This window comes from Pseudophryne corroboree, chromosome 5 (assembly GCF_028390025.1).
Source record: "Pseudophryne corroboree isolate aPseCor3 chromosome 5, aPseCor3.hap2, whole genome shotgun sequence".
Classification (NCBI taxonomy): domain Eukaryota; kingdom Metazoa; phylum Chordata; class Amphibia; order Anura; family Myobatrachidae; genus Pseudophryne; species Pseudophryne corroboree.
In genome coordinates, this window is record NC_086448.1 from 556,212,553 (window position 1) to 556,219,219 (window position 6,667).

Consider the following 6,667-nt stretch of genomic DNA (forward strand, 5'->3'; position numbering starts at 1 on the left):
ATATGTAATTTACTATAATGTATTTACATTTATTTTTCTTTTAAAGTCGTAATAGTGATGCATAGTCACCACCACCGGAGTCTGCTTTACCTATTATCAAATTAGTATGAAGAGCCAGGGCTTCACAATATACTGTAAATGCAGTTTATTTTGAGTACACTATCGATAATAATTTACTATTGGCAGCAAATTTTTTTGGGAACTGCGGGGAGTTTGTTTTATTTTTGTTAAACAGAAAACCAAAAATAGTAGTTGCAAAAATACTATTCTGTTTACTTACAGACATCTCCAGATATCAGTACAATCAGTTCATGTCAGCTTGAACATTTCATACACAAGTCAAGATGATTCTAATCTAAAGGCTCATAAATCTCTGTGTAAAATGCATTCAATTACTGAAAAAGAGTTGGAGTTAATTGGAAACTGAACTATATAGAAACGGGATGCAGTCAATTTACCTACAATCAAAATCCTGAACGTCAAAATACAGACAACCACTGATCGACGGTCAAAATCCCAACAAGGTCCAAATACCGACATGGTCAAAATACCAACATTTAAAATACCAACAAGGTCAAAATAACGACATTTAAAATGTCGACAGGTCAAAAAGTCAACATGATTTTTTCATGATTTTTTAATTGAAACCGTCTTGTTCATACTTTACCATCCCAGTGGACCTGGTGGGGGAATATAATAGTGTGCCGAGTGCAGTGAGGCACTGTGCTGAAAGCATGGTGAGCGCAGCGAGCCATGCGATGGGACACGGTACACTTATATGGTGTCCATCTCAACCTATGTCGACATATACAACAAAAACTCTTAAAAACTTGTGTCAACTTTTTGACCTGTCAACATTTTAAATGTCGGTATTTTGACTTTGTCGATATTTTAAATATCGGTATTTTGACCTTGTCAGTATGTTGACCTTGTCGGGATTTTAACCGTCGGTCAATTGTTGTCAGTATTTTGACCATTGAGATTTTGATTGTAGGTATTTCATACTAAACCCTATAGAAGCATATATTCATACTGTTTTCTTAAGATCATTTCAAACAAAAGTTGTTTAAGGCTTACTGTCATTTAGTGTTACACGAACAGTATAAAGGCAAACAGAAAGGCATAGCCAGTACAGTTTGACCAATGTTATTCAGTTGGTAAACAGGAACACGTGTAGCATGTTTTGGCTGTGATATCACATTGTTTTAGAGTTCTGGTAAATTTTTCAAAAACAAGGCAACGTTTGGATGCTTTGACAACATTTAAATAGGCAGAGTAAATAACCTGCAAAATGAACTGAATAATTGACTTGTTTCCGTATGATATTTATAAAGACTGCATGAAGATTATTGACCTCTGTATAAGAAGAGAACACCTCAATGGTCACCTTTATGTAATACAAGATGTAGACTCTAACAGAAACCTATTACATCTATAAATATAGTTGCATTTATTTAAAATAGAGGGCTTTGGTGCATGAGGACATACAGTGTGCCAGTGAGGTGAGATTTGAATTTTCTTCCCTGTTCATGAAATATTGTGGATGTAGCCGTAGTCAGACCATTTGCTTTATCTCAATCTGTATGTGCCGTGTTTTAATTAATCTCACTGCACGTAAATGCTGACTCAAAAAAGTGGCAATCTACTGATGCATTACGTATTTTCAGATTTATTATGTAAGTGGGATGTTGGTGGGCTGGATTGGGCAAAACTAATTACCTATCATCATTGTTTATCTATTTAACATTTGCCAGACTGGACATGCATCATAGTCCCAAATAACGGCATAAAGAGAGGAGGATTGTTATCCTCTATACTGTGAGGGAATCTTTGAGATTATGAATATTAATGTTCCGAATGTCATTTTGATGACATATCACAATACCTTGTATTGTGCAAAGTTAAGAGACACGAACGTTTTGCACAATGATTTTGATATATAAGACTATTAAACTGAACCACTGATCTGAACAGTCATACATTTTACCCTTAATTGTAGTGTACTGTATGAACCCTACACAAATAATCTACAATATTAGCACATTCCCTCATGGGCCCGACCTTTCTGAACTCACCAGGGTCATCCCTAATATAATACAGCCTACTCTCCCAAATCTTGGGTGGTGAACCCAGTCACCCGGAGGAATACTTAAGTCTCCTGAAGCTGCCTGTGTCTGTCTGGCACCGCCCACTTCCAGAGTGTAGTGGGCGGTTCAGGTGGCCATTGGCACATGTTTGATATAATATCGTAAAAAGGGATGCAGTCAGGATCCCAGCATTTGGAATCCAGGTTGCCAGAATACTGATGCCAGAATCCTGGCACTGCATGGAATACTGATGCTGAAATCCTGCCACAGATCAAAATGCCGGCGTTGGTATCCCAAATGCCAGGATCCCAAATGAAGGACTGCTGGGACTCTAGAGAGGTAAGCCGTAGGGTATAGGTGAGGTTAAATTTAGGCTGTGGGGGGAGGGTTAGGGTTAAACTGCAGGGGTAAGAGGGTTAGGGTTAGGCTGCATGTAGGGGGTATTAGGGTTAGGCACCCCCAGGAAGAGATAGGCTGTGGGGGAGTGAGGGTCCGGTTTAGGCCGTAACATGTTAGGGTTAGACATCACCTGGGAGGGTTAGGATTAGGCTGCAGGGGGGTTAGGGTCAGGCTGTGGGATAGGTGGTTAGGAGTTCGCTTACTTAATTACTAAACATTCGGTTTATAATCATTGGGATGCCACTGTCAGTTTTTTAACAGCCGGCATCCCAAGCGCTGGGATATTATATGTATTCCCTGTAAAAATGTGGTAGAATAGCTTAAACAAACCACTAGACTTGATAAAGTGATCTTTAACGTAAATTACAATGTTCAAACCTAATTTTCCATTGCAGCTCTGATAAAATCTGTTAAAAGGAATTAATATGCTACTATCACATGGGTTTCCCCAAGCTTTAAATCCCAGAGAGTGCCTTTTAACACAGACTTTTCCTGGCAGCGTACTGAAGTAAATTGGTTACTTGTTCACTTTCAAGGTTTTTTTTGGAACAATGTTAATTTGTAGTGAAAACTTGGACAGGAACTGTGATCATAAAATGTTTAAAATATTGAAGCGCATCAGTATTTCATATCACCTTTTGAAGATATTACCCGACTCCCAGCAATGGGTGATTTTAAGGAACTCCCGGCTCCTGGTGCCTTCAGCACATTATTGGTGCCATATCCGGAGAATCCAATCGGGACTTCGTAAGGGTGAGTTTACCGGGTAGTGAGTGTCAGTACCGGACACCGTGCAGGACGTCTTACGCATTTCTCCGCCTTTTGTCCAGTCGGCGGCTTCCTCAGAGACGTTATGATGAATGTCCCTATAGCTCCGTTTAAATAGCGGGTCTCGGTCGCTCGCGCCTGCGCATTCCATTTGTGTTCCAAACCTCGTCTCAGGTTGGAACGCTTGCGCATGCGTATGACTACATTTTCTGTCCTTTCCTAATGTAGCGGCTTTCCACGGACCACTCGGATAAAGGATACTCTGTTGCCTTTCGCTGTAACAATGTCTCGAATAGAGCATCCACATTGTAGCATGTAGCAATACCTTTAATAGTTCATTCAGAAACATTTATACTATTCAACCTAGGGACACATTCATTAATTTAACGTAAACTAGCATAAAAAGTAATAAATTAATTTATAAATAAATTACACATGGAACAAAGCATTGGCTGAAATATATGAACTTTATAGAACACATATAAACATATTAGTCACACATATATATCTCAATGTATGACCAAGCTCGCAAGAGACTTAACATCGTCACAGATAATAGGTGTATCTAAAATAATATCGTTTTATTTTAAACATTTTAATATAGAGAGTAGCATTGCTGTACATCTCTCATTTTAAAATTATACGGTTTAGATCTAATTCATTATCCATCCTAGAAGCTTTATTGAACTCCTCAAAATACATATTCTACAGAGACCTACATATATTTTAAACATTTTATGATCACAGTTCCTGTCCAAGTTTTCACTAAAAATTAACATTGTTCCAAAAAAAACCTTGAAAGTGAACAAGTAACCAATTTACTTCAGTGCACTGAAAAGAAGTTACCATTTCAGCTGATTCTAACTACATGAAGTCCGTACTAATGGGACCATTTTACCATCTGTGCATGATTAATAATTAATTATAAATAAGCTGGCATTTATTATAGAGCTGTATGTGCAATAGTTCCGGTACCGGTAAACACTGTTTATATTTTATATTTATATATTTTTATTCATTTATTAAAAAAACTATATACACTTTCAATCTAGCGCTGTTTATATGTTTGTTGGTGTTGTGCTATTTTAAGGGTTGAGTATTCCCTTTTAACAGCTGCTGTAGGATTGGTGTATTAAATAAGCATTGGCTGAAAATATATACATAGCTTTGATTAGCCTTAGCGCTGAATTTCTGTTTCTTTTCCTGGCAGCTCCTGAAGCTGTAGGGAAAAGTGCACCCTCTGAGGCTTCATGAGTGGGTTACTGGCAACTAATTGAATTGGTCACTGCTGACAATTAGTCATGTGGTAAACCTGGGGCTCATTGTATATGGCCCTATAAATCGGAACCTTATATAGTTTATTTCCCATCGGCAATGATAATTCAGGACTAAAAATTGTGCACCAGCGGAAACAGAGCCTAATATAGATTTTTCACACAAGACAGTGCCTAGTGGTAGGGACCAAGGCTATGCTAAATTTAAAACGTTTTAACATTTTAACTAAGTACAGTATGTATCTCCAAATCTGCATTGTGGGCACTTTATTTCCATGAGTGCTGTTACAAATTTAGCAATCCTGTCAGCATAGATCACTAGCAAAAATATTTGCTATACACTCTAATGGTCATCTCCCACCCTCCTGACTGATATTTACTTTTGCTACAACTGTTTCTTAGACTGAAGTAAATTGCAAAGTTGAAATGTGCTAAGTTGCTTTAAGGTTGAGAATGCAGACCTTTCAAAGAATTATAGCCGTTTATGATTGTTTGGCCTGGCTTCTCGTCAGAGAGCTATTAACCTCAGAATAACATTGCCTCAAAGAAAATGTGCTCTTTTTAGAAAGCTCCTTATTAATTTAATTTGTTAAAGAAAAAAAAACATAAAATCATAAAGTGTGGGGCTTGTATAGTTTCTGATTATGCATAAATAGTCAGGAATGTTGGGATGTGTTTGGAAACCTCATAACCGTAACCTTCCATTAGCTTCTCTTGAATGCTTGAAGTAAGTAGGAAAAGAACGTTTTGATCCAGTTGCTTTAAACAAACAAACAAACAAACAAACAAAAAAGACAAGAATGAAAAACAAATTTGCACAATGGTAGTCTGGCGCTACAAAATTAAACAAACACTGACTCATATAATTGTGCAGTTTCATTTTGTTTTATTAAGTTTTACTGCAATGAGTTATTGGAAATTCTGATGGTAATACATCTGTCTAATGAAATCATTTTAGGGTGTAGTTGATGTATACATATGAAGTTACTGTATATACATCTGGTCTGTATGTGCAGCAAATCGGATCAGTTGGCCTTCATAAGCTAAGTTCTGTTGAGGAATTATGGTATGATCCTACATACAGTATTAACAAATGCTGTGTTATGGCAACTGACACAGTAGAGAACCACAACATTCTAAGATGGCACTTTATGATTCACTTTAAGGATAATAATTTTGTCCTTGAATTACCTCAATAATTATCAGTGCTCAGCAATGTTATTTTATAAATAATAATTGATACCTTTTTAGTTCTTGATTTAAAATAGCACGGGTGCAACTTACATTCTCTACAATTCTTTTCCTTGATATTTGTGGAGTTGCTTACAGATGTAGCAAGTTTATTCCAGACAACGCAACACAGTCACATGTACTGCACTCAAATGCATGTTAGTGTTAGTACTGTGTCATAAAAGTGTGAGAAAACAGTACACATACAGTATTGAGCTAATTTGTTAAGATGGGTACACACTTTTCCAGTCCTCTGGGAATCCAATTCCAGATCAGACTGCTTGTACAATCTTACTGGAGACCTGGCCGCAGATTCTGCATCCAATATAAGCATACACATTTAACCAATCTGCCTCTGTTGAAACAATCTGCTGAAAGGATCACTGTACACACTGTCTGTCAGACCTGCTGCCACTCAACGTGATAATTTGGGAGAATAATTGCACAAACCAGTCTGAGGAGTGTACAGAGGTCTCACAAGGGGGGAGGGCAGGGGATGACACCAAAATGCTGACTCCTCCGCAGGTACAACATCCAGGTGATGCAGTGTGACATTATTCTGCAGCACTGGGCTCCTATCATTGAGAGGGAGCCAGCGGTGCAGGCACTAGTCTCCGAGGGTGCTGTACAAGGCTTCAGAGAGATGTAACCAGGGGGGCTTCCTGCAAGACAACACCCCCATTTTGATACAAACAGAGGCTTCCATGAGGCCATGACCCTACCTTTGAAGCCACATCCCTCTTGCCTTACAGTGCTGCCACTGGGAGCACACACACTTTTAAAATGGTCAGGTGATTGGCAACCTGGTATCCTGATTTTTCGGTAGATTTAAAAATCTTTTGACAAGACCAAATGACCAAGAGTGGATGAAAACAGGGTCTTATAAGCGTACACACTTTACTAATGTCT